Here is a 15,443-nt window from a genome sequence, read left to right on the forward strand (position 1 = left end):
CATCTTCTCCCCCCTCCCGGGTTTGTAAGGTTTGTGCAAAGTGGCCATTGTGAGAATGGCCATAGTGTGAGTGGACAGTGTTAGAGTGGAACTCTGAGGCTTTGATGAGAAGAGGTGGAAGCTAAGGTGAGGTTTCTGTTAAATTCTCTATATTTTTATCATTAGTCTGTTAGCGTAGTGGGAATGGAACCCAGGACAGTGGAGTGCTACTCTTGTGGGTTGTGGGAAGTCAGGGAGTTTTTCAGTGTCACTGATGAACACACCTGCAAGTGGTGCATCTGGCTACAGCTTCTTACAAACTGTGTTAGAGAAGTGGAGGCAAACTGGATGACCTATGGATCATTCAGGAGACTAAGGGATTGATTGACAAGTGTTCCATGAAGGCAATTATTCCTAAGTTGCAGGACACAGGCAAATGGGTGAGTATCAGGAGAGAGGAAGGGAACAGGGAGTCACTACAGATTACCCCTTGTGGCAGTTCTCGTCAATAGCAAGTGTATTATTTTCAATACTGTTGTGCAGGACATAGTAACAGAGGAAAGCTACAACAATCAGAGTTCTGGTACTGACCTGGTTATGTAGCTCAGACAGAAAGGGGTGGGGGAGGAGAATGATGGAAGAGGCGAGAATGAGTTATGGGGCATTCACTGGATATGGGGGCAAACAGGAACAAGACTCCAAATAGTATTATGTTGCCTCCTGGGTACCAGGGTCAGAGACGTCTCTGATGAAACTGTGGCATTCTTTTGTGCAGCTCCTGATCGGGGTCCACATTGGTACCACTGAAATAGGTACGAAGGGTGACAAGGTCCTGCGAAGTGAGTTCAGGGAGTTAGGTGCTAAGTTAAAGCACAGAACCTCCAGGATTTCAGAAATGCTAGCTGTGCCACATACTATTGAGGCCAAAAATAGGAAGATAATGCAGTTTAACACGTGGCTCAAGGGATGGTGCTCCAGAGAAGACTTTAGATTTTTGGAATATTGGGCTTACTTCCAGGGAAGATGGGACCTGTACAAATGGGACAGTTTGCTCCTGAATTGGAGAAGGATCAGATATCCTTGGAGGGTTGAAACTAGAGTTGTAGGGGGTTAAGAACCAGAGTGGCAAGGCAACAAGTGGAATGACTGTGGAGAAAGATACTAAGTCTACATGCAAAGACAGAAACTGAAGGCTGAGCATGTAGTACTAATATTCTGAGTCTACTTCAATGCAAGTAGTATTGTAGGTAAGCCAGATGAATTTGGAGCATAAATAAGCATATGGAACTATGATGCAGCCATTAGTGAGATATGGTTGCGAGAGAGGCAGGACTGGCAGCTCAGTGTTCTTTGGCTTTGTTGTTTTAGACATGATAGAGGATATATCAAATGGGGTGGGTAGGCATTACTCATCAGGAAAAATGTCACAGCAGTGCCTAGGACATATTGGAAGGCTCATCTACTGAGGTAATATGAGTGGAACTAAGGAAGGAATGATCATGTCAATGAGTTAATATTATAAACCTCTCAATAGTCAGTGGAATTTAGAGGAAAAATATTTGTAGTGAGACAGCGGACAGAAAAATAAGGTTCTGATAATAGGTGATTTTAACTTTTTGCATATTGACTTGGACTCCCATACTGTTAAAGAACTAGGTAGCATTGAGTTTGTCAAATTTGTTCAGTTAAGTTTTGCTTAAGAAAGGGTGTGTACAGGGGAAGACTTTGGATCTATATGGGGAAGAATAGGACTGGAGATTCTAACTTGTAGAAAGACCAAAGAGATCAGGTAGGTGTGGAATGGGATAGATGGTTTTCTGGTTAAAATGATACATGGAAAGTGAGAGGTCTTCAATAATGAAATATTGAGAGTACACACTTTTGTACATTAGAATCATTAATTTGATAGAATAAAAAGCAAGGCTAAAAGGTTTGGGGAAGCTTGGTTTTCAAGCAACAGTGAGGCCCTGTTTAAGAAGATGAAGGCAACAATCAGGTCTCTGCAGTTAGGATCAAATGAGGTGCTTGATGAGTATAAAAGGAGCAAGAGAACATTTATGAGAGAAATCAGGAAGACTAAATGAGGAAATGGGGTTGCTCTAGCACAGTGGTCCCCAATCACCGGGCCGCACACCGGTACCAGGCCACAAAGCATGTGCTACCGGGCCGCGAGGAAACGATATGATTTTGTGACATGAAACAATATGAGTCAGTTGCACTTTCCTCATTCCTTGTTGCGCCCACTGTTGAACTTGAACGCACGCGAAGTCATCAGTGACCCAAGATGTGCAAAGGAATGGGTCCGTGACCCATTTGTGAATGTCCTTGGTGAATCATCCATGTCAGCGTGGGAAAAAGATCAACTCCTCGAGCTTGCAAATGACGGTGGGCTGAAAAGTATGTTTGACATAGCATCTGTGCCAGCATTCTGGATTAAGTTAAGGCTGAATATCCTGAGATAGCCACGAAAGCACTGAAAACGTTGCTTCCATTTCCAACATCATATCGCTGCAAAGTGGAGTTTTCTGCAATGAATGCAACGAAAACTAAATTGCAGAATAGACTGGACATAAGGAACCCCCTTCAAGTATCGCTGTCTCCCATCACCCCTTGATGGGACCGTCTTGTTGCAGGAAAACAAGCCCAGGGCTCCCACTGATTCAGCAATATTGGTGTGTTGCAATTATTTTATATGTTCATACGAGGAAAATATGCGCTGTGTTTAATATCCAAATGTTACTTAAAATGTTACGATGCTATTGACTTATAATTCAGTGGTCTCCAACCTTCGGGCCGCAGACCAATACATTGCCGTGAAGAGTGCAGCAGTGGCCTGAACGCACCCAGCACAACTTTAAGAAAAAAGCCAAAATAAATAAGCTAATTAATTAGGTGCCACCCGGCACGTAAATGTCGGCCCAGATCAGAGACGATTGGTGATTGTGTCATGGTGCTAAAAAGTTTGGGACCCCAGCTCTAGCAGACAAGGTGAAAGAGAATTCCAAGGGCTCCAATAAATATATTAAAGGCAAAACGATAGCAAGGGACAGAATTGGTTCATTTGAAGATCAATGTGGTTATCTAAGCATGGAGATGAAAGAGATCTTAAGCAAATTTTTTGCATCTGTGTATACTCAGTAGCTAGATACATGATCTATAGAACTGAGATAAATGAGTAGTGAGGTCATGGACCACATCTGGATTATGGAAGTGGAGTTGCATACTGTCTTGAGGCAAATTAGAGAGGATAAATCCTCAGAGCTTGACAAGGTGTCCCTTCCAATTTTGTGGGAGAATGATGAAGAAATTGCAGGGGTCCTAGCAGAGAATTTAAAACGTCCTTAGCCACAGGTGAGGTGTCAGTGGACTGGAGGATAGCAAATGTTGTTCTGCTATTCAAGAAAGGTGCTAAGAATAAGCAGGAAAATTACAGGTAAATTATTGGAAAGTATTCTAAGGGACAGGATATATAAGTATTTAGGTAAATGGGGCCTGATAGGAGGTAGTGAACATGGCTTTGTGTGTGGTAAGTCATGTCTAACCTGTTATGATATACTTGTACATGCACTCGTGAGCAGATGGTTAAAGTTGGTGCGCATGTGCCGGTGTGCCGAGGAAAGAGGACTGGGTCGAGACAACAGAGACTTATGGAGAAGAGGAGTTCGGTGGGTAATAAAATGGATGAGTTCAGGGCGCTAGCCAGGTGTCAGAGAACATTTTGGGAGTGCAGTGTTATGTGTTTCACTGGTACGGGGCTGCACAAGGACATACCCGATCAAAACTTCTCCATGGACGGCTTCCAGACCGTTCGGGCTGACCGGAAGTGCACTGAGAGCGGTAAGCGTAAAGGAGTTGGGTGCTTACTGTTCGGGTTAACAACAGATGGTGCAATCGAGGAACGTGTTTGTAGACCGGATATCGAATTTTTTGTTGTTGGACTTCGGCCATATTCCACCGAGATACAACACTGGGCGGCACGGGAGGTCGTTTCTGCCTGTGGCCATCGAACTTGCAGCTCCTCCCATGGAGGATCAGACACCCTGAGCCAATAGGCTGGTCCTGGACATTTTCCATCTGGCATAGTTTGCATTTTGTTGTTTGATTGTTTGTGGTTTTTGTATTGCTATAATTATGCTCTATTCTTGGTTGGAGTGGCTGTAATGAAACCCAATTTCCCTCGGGATCAATAAAGTATATCTATCTATCTGAAATATCTGTCTCGAAACATGGTGGCAGCGATGGGGTTCGGAAAATTGCTTTTTTCAACCGCAGCGCCTGATTTTTTTCAACTTGCAGTTGGCAGCATAATAGCAGAACTCTGAAACATCAGAGGGTGAGTGTTAGAGTAGAAAAATGTCGACCGAGACAAGCAACCAGCCACAAGTAGAGACGGGTGCAGTAGCAATGCTTGGAGGTGAGACAGCAGAATCTCAGCGGCACCCAGCGCCCACGGGCGACCTCGTGCCGGGAAACCATGGTCGGGGCAGAAGTCCTCCCCCAGTCAGCGGCATCCGCCCGCCACTGGCCGTGACGGTCAACTGCGGAGTGATAGACGGGTGGAAGACATGGCGGCATATGTGGACTAACTACAGCGTTGTAGCACAACCGCACAAACAAGTTCCAGCATAGCAGCTGGCATTATTTTTGCATACAATTGGACCGTCAGGACTTGAGGTCTACAACAGTTCTGTGTTCGCAGATGAGGCTGAAGGCCAAGACCTCACAAAGATTTTAGCTGCATTTGACAGATATGCTATCGGTGAGAAAAATGAGGCATATGAACAGTACTTGTTCAACAAGTGGCAACATGAACAAGGTGAGACCTTTGAATGGTTTCTTGCCAGACTTAGATCTCTTGCAAAGACATATAATTTTTGCTCGTGTATGTCAGACAGTCTGCTGAGAGAGAAGCTCATACTGGGCATTAACGACTCCCAAACCAGAAAACTTCTGTTACAAGAGAGAAAGCTATCGCTCAATTACTACATTGACAGCTGTAAAAGCACAGAAATGGCTGAATCACACCTACAAGCATTCAGTACAGCTGCAGATCCGCTACTGTCCATGGGGTTAAACCTCGCACTAACAAGAAAGGTTCAAAGCATCCTGGACAGAAGGCTAGTGCTAGTGATGGAGCCAGAGTAAAAGGCACCTTGAACAGCCACAGAAGCAAGGTGAACCCTTGCAAATACTGTGGCACGGAACATGCAGGAGACAAGCAACAATGCCCAGCATACGGACAGGTGTGTAAGGCGGATGGCATTCAAAATCACTTTGCAAAGGTATGCAAGCAGAAGCCTGTGCATGGGGTGGAAGCACAAAGCGATGATCAGACCAACAGTGACAGCAGTACTGAGTTTATCGACAATGTCATACTGGTGGTCAACAGTTTGAAGACAAAGGATGACGTATTTGCACAGATGCTCATCGATGGAAAGCTAATAGACTTCCAAGTCGACAGCAGCGCGAGCATTAACATCTTACTCCACAAGTACTTGAAGGGAGTAGTCCACACAGTAAGACAATACACAAAAAAGCTGATGATGTGGAACAAAACCACTATGGATGCAGAAGGGATGCGTAGAGTGAAATTGCGTAACCCCATGATGAACCACAAGTATTTTGTCGAATTTGTTGTGGTCACTGACGACTTTATACCATTGCTGGGAAGTAGGGCCAGCCAGCAAATGAAATTGATTACGGTCAACGATGACAACTTTCGCAGGGTGCATGCATCTACACTTAAAGAAAAACAATGCACACCAGAAGAATGCTATGAAGAAGTGTTCAATGATATGCTCAGGGAGCTTCCGGGTGCAGCCCACCAGCAGATTGATGAGGAAGTTCAACCTACAGTGTTACCTCCACAATGTCTTCCTCACACTATGAAGTGGAAAGTGAAAGCTGAGCTTGATCAACTGGTAGACCACAAGGTGATAGCTCCAGTCCATGAACCTACAAGGTGGGTCAGCCAGTTGGTGGTCACAGAGAAGAAGAACGGCAATCTTTGTATATGCATTGACCCTCAACTATTGAACAAAGCACTGAGGAGAGAACACTACCCCCTTCTGGTGATAGAGGACATTTTGCCAGATCTTGACCAGGCTAAGGTTTTCAGCAAGCTTGATATGAGTTCTGCATTCTGGCAAGTGAAATTGGACTGTGAATCAAGCGTGCTCACCACATTCAACACACCTTTAGAGCAGTATAGATGGCTCAGACTCCCGTTTGGAACCAGCATTTCATCAGAGATCTTCCAGTGCAGGCTGCAGCAGGTGCTGGAAGGACTACCGGGAGTGATCTGCGTTGCAGATGATATTCTGGTGTACGGAAAAGTGGAAATGCAGGAAAAGGCAATCACCTATCATGATTGGAAACTTGAGCAGCTATTACAGCGTTGTGCAGGGCAGCATATCAGGCTCAACAAGAACAAATCTCTCTTCAGAATGACAGAGATACCCTTTTTGGGGCATCTCATCACAAGTGAGGGACTTCAGCCTGATCCTGAAAAGGTCGCTGACATTCTCGACATGCCAGCACCCACGGATGTGCAGGGAGTGCAGCAATTGATCGGATTTGTCAACTACCTGAGCCATCTTCTACCAAGTCTCTCAGATACTCTTGAGCCAATAAGACAGCTGACAAAGCAAGATGTAGCATGGGAGTGGTCAGCTGAGCAGCAAAACGCTGTCTCCAAGATCAAGCGGGTGGTATCCGAAGCACCGGTGGTAGCATTCTACAATTCTAAGGAAGAGCTAACCATCCAATGTGACACCAGCAACAAAGGCCTAGGGGCAGCACTCCTCCAGAATGGACGTCCAATCGCATATGCAAGCAGAGCACTAACGGACACAGAAATGCGTTACGCAGTGATTGAAAAGGAAATGCTGGCAATTGTTTTCGCACTTGAGCATTTTTATCAATACACTCTTGGCCACTTCACAAGAGTACTCAGCGATCACAAGTCACTCGAAATGATAGTTAAGAAGCTGTTGGTGAAGGCACCAAAGCACCTACAGGGTATGCTTCTTCGCCTGCAGAGCTATGACTTCGACATCACCTACTGTCAGGAAAGCTCATGCACCTCACGGATACACTATCACGAGCAGTTAGTGGTACTCCAGGCCTGCCAGGAGAACAGCTTCGACAAAGTCAATATGCTATCGCACCTGCCAATCCACGATGAGCGTCTAGAGCAGACTTGCATAGAAACAACGAAAGATGACACACTACAGATGTTGAAACGCGTAATCATCAGTGGATGGTTGAGCGAACGTGATGCGCTAACAGAACAACTTACACCTTACTATAGCTATAGGGATGAGCTCGCAGTCCAAGATGGCTTAATCTTCAAAGGTGAGCGTGTCATCATACCGCAAAGTGAGCAAAAGCAAATGAAGGAAATAATTCATTCGTCATACTTGGGCGTAGAAGGATGCCTTAGACACGAACGCAAATGTCTTTTTTGGCCAGGCATGAGCAGCGATATCAAGCAATATATTGCTGCATGTGATATTTGTCGCATATACGAAATGAGTCAGCAGAAAGAATCGCTTATGAGTCATGAGGTACCTGCTCGGCCGTGGGAAAAGATAGGTACTGATCTTTTACATTTGAAGGAAAAGTGTACCTCGTCACCGTTGATTACTACAGCAATTTCTTCGAGGTAGATCTTCTTTGCAATACGACCAGCGCAGCCATTATTCATAAATTGTAGGCTCATTTTGTGAGATATGGTAGCCCAACACAAGTGGTTAGTGATAATGGGCCACAATACACGTCAGCGGAGTTTCGCAGATTTGCACGAGAATGAGATTTTGAGCACTTCTGTAACAGCCCCGGAAATAGCAAAGCGAATGGAAAAGCTGAGTCAACAGTTAAAACAGCTAAGCGGATCCTCACAAAGAACAACAAATCTCGAGCAGATCCCTACCTCGCACTTCTAGACCATCGCAACACACCTTCGCAAGTGCTAAGCACAAGTCCTGCTCAGCATTTGAGTCCTACAACAGCAAGTTCACTGGAACCCAGAGTTGTACGCGAACACAAGCATACGAAGCAACGCGTCCAGCAGCAGGCCGACAATTACAACCAATTAGATTTCGCCCCACTCGACGAAGGGGATACCGTGCGCATGCAACCCCTGGTGCAAGGTAAAAAGAATTGGGAGAAAGCAATTGTGTGTCAGCGCCTTGATGTGCGATCATATGTAGTTCAAACCCCTTCTGGGATCTACTGACATAATCGCGAACATCTGAGGAACCGCCTGAAAAGCTAATCACATATGAACAGGCAAAACTAGGTCAAACAACCGAGATCAATGACCACAGTGTGCCTAACACATCAAATGCACACAGCTAAACACTAGCAGAGGCTAATGACACAACACAAACACTAACACAAACGTTGAAACATGCAAATAACAAACAGGATTCGGACAAAACAGTAAAAACTCGTTCTGGCCGCACAGTGAAAAGGCCACAATATCCAGAAGACTTTGTCCCACATTGAATAATTGCATGAACAATTGAACAATAAGTCTGTGACACTATTTGGCATTTTAATGTCATGTTTATACTCAAAAAAGGACCATGTCCTATTTTAGGTTGTGTAGTTTGTAGTTTGAAGTTGAAGTCGAATTTTAGTATGTTTTATATTTTGTATATATGCTCATACAAAGGGAAATAATGAGTGGTAAGTATTTGTGACAGGCATAAGAGACATAAGGCATGATTAATGAATGCTTTGAAAGTTAATTCCATGAAAATACACTGGAAAGCAGACTTCAGAGAAATTGAGTTTAATTGTTAATACAATTGTTCCTTTTCTTTGTTTTGATAAAAGGGGGGATGTTACGATATACTCGTACTTGAACCCGTGAGCAGACAATTAAAGTTGGTGCACATGCGCCGTTGTTTTTATCTGAAATATCTGTCCGAAGCATAACCAATCATGGAAATTTTTGAAGAGGTTCCAAGGGAGGTTAGTGAAGGAAAGGCAGTAGACTTTAGCAAGGCTTTTGACAAAGTCTGCATGGGAGGCTGATCCAGAAGGTTAAATTGTTTGGCATTCAAGATGAGATTGTCAGTTGGATTCAGCATTGGCAGAAAACAGAGTGGTAATAGATTGTTGTCTTTGACTGGAGGCTTATGACTAATGGAGTGCCGCAGGGATTGATGCTGGGTTCTTTTGCTGTTTATCAAGTATATTAGTGATCTAGATGTGATAAACTGGATCAGAGAATTTTTAGTTGACAGCAAGATTGAGGATATAGTGTACTTGAGGAAGACTATCAAAGCTTACAGTAGAATCTGGACCCAGTGAGAAAAATGGGCTGAAAAATGGCAGATAGAATTTAATACAGATAAATGTGAGATGTTGCACTTTGGTAGGCCAAGCCAGGGTAGAATTTACAGAGTGAATGGTAATGCACTGATATGTGTGGTAGACCCCCAGAGGGATCTGGAAATACAGATCTCTAATTTCTTGAAAGTGGTATCACAGGCAGTTAGGGTTATAAAGAGAGCATTTGGCACATTAGCCTTAAGTACAGGAATTGGGATATTATGTTTCTGCTCATGATCCTGAAGACCAAAGCCCAAAGATTGATTGATGGTCCAGAAGCTGAAGCCCTAGGACTATGAGTCTGAGAGTCTACTAGGGAAGTCGAAGGTCCGATATCTTCAAGTCCACTAGAATACTGAAGGCAACCTGTCCTGAGGTTGGAAGACTGTCTGAGTGTGTGAGTGGGAGTATGGGTGGGTGAGAGGGAGGAAGAGGGCTTGTTTTGCTGCTATGATATTCTGTGTTATACTGTCAGGCACTGTGGACATGCTTTGTTGGTGCTGGAATGTGTGGGGACACTTGCCGGCTGACCTCCACACATACTTAGGTTGTGTTGTTTGTTAACACAAATTGTCTATATCACTGTTTCAATATACTTGTGATAAATAAATGAGTCTGAATCTTTTGTACACAACATTGGTGAGGCCAAATTTGGATTAGTGTCTACAGTTTTGGTCACCTGTCTGTAGGAAAGATATCAATTAACTTAAAAGGTTACAGAGAAAATTTACAAGGATGTTGCTGGGAATTGAGGACCTGAGTTATAGGGAAAGGTTGACTAGGTTAGAACTTTATTCTCTGGAGCAGAGAAGAATGAGGAGAGATCTCAGAGGTATACAAAATAATGAGGGGTATAGATAGGATAAATACATGCAGGTTTTTTTCCTTGAGGTTGGATGAGACTAGAACTAGAAGTCGTAGCTTTAGGGTGAAAGATGAATTATTTAATGGAACCCAAGTTCAAACTTCTTTACTTAGAGGATGATGCAAGTGTGGAACGAGCTGCTGATAAAAGTGATAGATGTGGGTTCAATTGCAACATCTAAGAGAAATTTGGATAAAGTACATACATGGATGAGAAGGGTATGGAGGGCTGTGGTTGGTTCAGGTGATGGTAAATGGAATGAAGCAGAAAAACGGATTGGCACAGAGCAGATGAAGTGAATGGGTTTTTGAGCTGCATAACTCTGATAATCTTTATATAATCGGTTTTAATACTGAAAATAATGCTTCATTTCTGCCAAAGATGGCAATAAGTGATTAAATAGTTTTCTGTCTAATAAATTCTGTTTTACAATCTTTAAACTTGAGGGCAGAGGTGGAGAGTATTCAATGGGCTGGAAATTATGTAAATTTCCTGTAAGTGTGCACCTGTTTGGGATTTCCATAATTATGAAAGAGCTGAACTTGTTGGTATTTGACATTCTTGTGACTGTGCCTCACCATGGTACCCTGGTGAATTCCAGCAGAGGAATGCAACATTGTATCAGTTACCCAACATGTACACTGTATAATCCACCCGATTAATGGTGTCTGGTTGGAATTGATGTGGTAGTGCGCCTGCATTGATTTCAACTCGGATTCAGATTTATTTATTTAACACATTCATCGAAACATAGAGTAAAATGCATCACTTACATTAACAACCAACACAATCTAAGGATGTGTTGGGGGCAACCCGCAAATGCCACCATGCATTCCAGTGAAAACATAGCATACCCATAATGTTCAGCAGAACAGTACAGAACACAACAAACAACCACCACAACAAAACAATACCCATTCTTCCCTCCCACCCATCCGCACGTGCACATACACAGTTCTCCAGCCACGGGGCAGGACGTCTCCAGCCTCCAATCTACAGCCTCCTGTGGACTTGTGAATTCACAGACATTGGGCTTTGACATCGGTGGACTTACAGACATAGGGCTCTGGCCATCAGGCTACTACTTCCAGACTTCTGATCAACCATCAGGCTTTAATCTTTGGTATCAACCCCAGAACTTGCCAATAACAGTGAAGGAGGACCCCGTACGCAAGACCTAACTCTGTTCTCGCTGATTTGCTTAACTAGTGGATGACCAGCCATCATAGTCAGTGGCAAAGGAACAATAGATCACAGTCAATAAAATATCTGAGATGGTCCATAAGACATAGGAGCAGAATTAGGCCATTCAGCCTATCGAGTCTGCTCCGCCATTCAATCATGGTGATCCTGGATCCCACTCAACCCCATACACCTGCCTTCTCGCCATAACCTTTGATGCCATGACCAATCAGGAAACTATCAACTTTTGCTTTAAATATACTAACGGACTTGGCCTCCACCATAGTCTGTGGCAGAGCATTCCACCGATTCACCATCCTCTGGCTAAAAGAAAAATTCCTCCTTACCTCTTTTCTAAAAGGTCGCCCCTCAATTTTGAGACTGTGCCTTCTAGTTCCGTATACCCCCAATATAGAAAACATCCTCTACACATCCACCTTTCTATTCCTTTCAACCTTCAGTAGGTTTCAATGAAATCCCTCCACACTCTTCTGAATTCAGGGAGTACAGGCCCAAAGCTGCCAAACACTCCTCATATTTCAACCCCTTCATTCCCAGAATCATCCCCAAGAACTTCCTCTGGACTCTCTCCAATGACAACACATCCTTTCTGAGATATGGGACCCAGAACTGTTGACAGTATTCCAAGTTCAGCCTGGCTAGTGTCTTATAAAACCTCAGCATTATCTCCTTGTTTTTAATATTCTATTCACCTTGAAACGAAGACCAACATTGCATTTGCCACATTTACCACAGGCTCAACCTGTAAATTAACCTTCTGGGGGTCTTGCACTCCTAAGTCCCTTTGAACCTCTGATGTTTGAATTTTCTCCCCATTTAGATAATAGTCTGCACTATTGCTCTTTTTACCAAAATGCATTACCATGAATTTCCCAACAATGTATTCCATCTGCCACTTTTTTTGCTCATTCTTCCAATTTGTCTAAGTCCTGCTGCAATTGCATTGCTTCTTCAGCACCACCTACCCTTCCACCTATCTTTGTATCATCTGTAAACTTTGCCACAAAGCCATCAATTGCATTTCCAAATCATTGACAAACGATGTGAAAAGTAGCAGTCCAAAACTGACTCCTAAGGAGCACCACTAGTCACTGGCAGCCAACTAGAAAAGGCTTCCTTTATTCCCACTCGCTGCCTCCTGCCTGTCAACCATTCCTCTATCCTTGCCAGTGTCTTTCCTGTGATGCCATGGGATATTTTCTTGTTAAGCAGCCTCATGTGTGGCACCTTATCAACCACCTTCTGAAAATCTGAGTAAATGACATCCACTGCCTCTCCTTTGTCCATCCTGCCTGTAAGTTCCTGGAAGAAATCTAACAGATTTGTCAGGAAAGATTTCCCTTTACAGAAACCATGCTGACTTTGGCTTATTTTTTCATTAGTCTCTAAGTACCCTGAAACCTCATCCTTAATAATGGGCTCCAACATTTTCCCAACCACAAAGGTTAGGCTAACTGGCCTATAATTTCCTTTCTTTTGCTTCCTCCCTTCTTAAAGAGTGGTGTGACATTTGCAATTTTCCAGTCCTCCAGAACCATGCTAGTATCAAGTGACCCTTGAAAGATTATAACCAATGCATCTTCTTTCTTTTTCTTTATTAATATTTTTATTGATTTAAAAGGAACATAAATACAAACAAGAGGAGAATTATCTCGAATGTACAAGTTTGTATATATCAATAACAATACAGAGATCAAAATAGACATTATCAAAATTATAGTGTTAAGCTAGTATGTAATATATAATAAAAAAGAAAACAGCTAATTTTCCTCTTATCAGTTCATGAAGAGGAAAGAAAAAAACTTTGAATTTTAAATCAGGAAAAAAAAACCACTACACTACAAAAAAAAAAGGACTGGGCAGTCCATTCTGAGGATATGACCAAAAAAAAAAGAAAGACTTTCTGATCAAATCTAAAACTTCAAAAAAAAATTGCAAGAGTAATATATCAAATCAAATGAAAATATTGAATAAAAGGTCGCCAGATTTGCTTAAAATTAAAGGATGTATCAAATGTCCGACGACTTATTTTCTCTAAACTTAAACAGGACATAATAGAGGAAAGCCAATAAAAGACAGTTGGTGGATTAGAATCCTTCCACTTCAGTAAAATGGCTCTCCTAGCCAATAAAGTTGAAAAGGCTATCATACATTGAGCAGAAACAGGAATATTTCCTGGTTTCAGTGGGGTAATCCCAAATATTGCTGTAAGTAAATTAGGTTGTAGGTCCAGATCCAAGACTTTTGATAATGTTTTAAAAACAACTCTCCAAAGGTTGTCTAGCTTTATACAAGACCAAAACATATGAGTTAAAGTGGCCACCTCATTATTACATCTGTCACAAATAGGATTGATGTTGGAAAAAATACGTGCTAGTTGCATCTTCTATCTCTTCAGCAACCTCTTTCACAACTCTGGGATGTAGTCCATCTGGTCCTGGTGACTTATGCACCTTAAGAGCTTTCATTTTGCCTAAAGACATGTTGGTTATTCACAAGCATTGCTGACTAGGATATACAGAGAATATAATGTAAGATCTGCTACTGGTGATCTGTAACTAGTTCATGAACTATCCATGATTCAGAGATAGATCAAAGTTTTTATATGGTGCCAAGTACACATAAAATCCAGTATTCCCATGGGCAAATCCCAGCCACTAAACTAGGAGAGATTAGGTCAAGGTTGATGGATTCCGAATGCTTGGAACACTCTCAGCATCCTGGATGCAGGAGAGCCTGGATACTGGGTGTGCTCCGAGCATTTGCAAATGGACCTGAAGCTGCAGAAAGGAAACGTGTAAAGCCCACTTCAGGCTTTTCTTCCGCATCACTGCGAAGATCACTGATTGACAGTTTATATCTCCTTTCATCTGTGATTTTTCTTTGTAAAAAGCTGAAGATACTGAAAATCTGAAATAAAAAACAAAAAGATGTTAGAAACAGTTACCAGGTCAGGCTACATGAAAAAAGTAATTATACAGACTGAAGATCTTTGATCAAAGCTGGAAAATGCTCTGGAATGTTATTGGAATGTTTCCAACATTTTGTATTTTATTATTGATTGCATGTGTCACTTGATTGCACCTTTGAGAAACTTTCCATCAATTACTGATGAATAAACATAGACTGATTGGATAGTAAATGTCCAGATTGAATTTGTCTTGCTTTTTTTGTGCAATTTTCCAAGTAGCTGAGTAAATAACAGTGTGAAAATTGCATTGGAATATCTTGCTTGACTAGAAGCACTACTCGTTCTGGAGTGCACATCTTAACTACTTCAACAACCAATTTGTTTGGTTCTGAAGCTATTACTGTATCCAGTACTTCCACCTGCTTCTTGATATCAGGTCAAATGAATTGTGTGAGGGAAAAAAACTTTCCTCTAAATATTTCCTTCCACAAAATTCTGCCCTCTTATTTTATACTTCCCTGCCTTGGGTAAAAGACTGTAACATCTACCTTTTCTATGCCCCACATGATTTGATAAATATCTATAAGGTCAGCCTACAGGCTCCTTTTCTCTAAAGAAAAACAATTACAGGCTTGCCTGTCTCTCCTTATTAGTCAAGTCCTCCATTCCAGGTAACAACCTTATGAAACTTTTCTCAGGAGGAGAAATATTCGTTGAGGATTCTGCCTATATCCTGCAGCTCCATGCAGGGAAGCCACTTGGTCTTTGAAGGGACCTATTCTCTCTCTAGCTACTCTTTTCCCTTAATTAAGATACTTCCTGAAATCTTTTAGGATTTTCCTTAATCCTTAATTTTCTCTTGCCAAAACCATCTTTGGTCCTGTGTTTGCCCTCCTAAATTCCATGTGTATACTCCTGCATTGCCTATATTTCTCCACAGTTTCATATGGCCTTTTCCTAACCTGAGCCTTAATAGACCTCGTCATTCAGGGTCCACTTCTGCTAGCCTTGCCCTTCACCCCAGCAGGAACATACAAACTTTGAACTGTCGTTATCTCACTTTTACAAGCCTACCACATTTTGGAAGTCCAATTGGTCACAAATATCTTAGTTCAGTGGTAAATAGATGGAAACTCATTT

The 15,443-nt window shown here is 42.4% G+C and overlaps 1 protein-coding gene across 1 annotated transcript in view; it reads left to right on the plus strand.

Annotated features, from left to right (window-relative positions):
• The window catches only part of LOC134353353 (exocyst complex component 1-like), a 107,003-nt gene that overhangs the window by 20,533 nt on the left and 71,027 nt on the right, over positions 1-15,443 (plus strand). The window lies entirely within an intron of this gene.

This window comes from Mobula hypostoma, chromosome 10 (assembly GCF_963921235.1).
Source record: "Mobula hypostoma chromosome 10, sMobHyp1.1, whole genome shotgun sequence".
NCBI lineage: Eukaryota > Metazoa > Chordata > Chondrichthyes > Myliobatiformes > Myliobatidae > Mobula > Mobula hypostoma.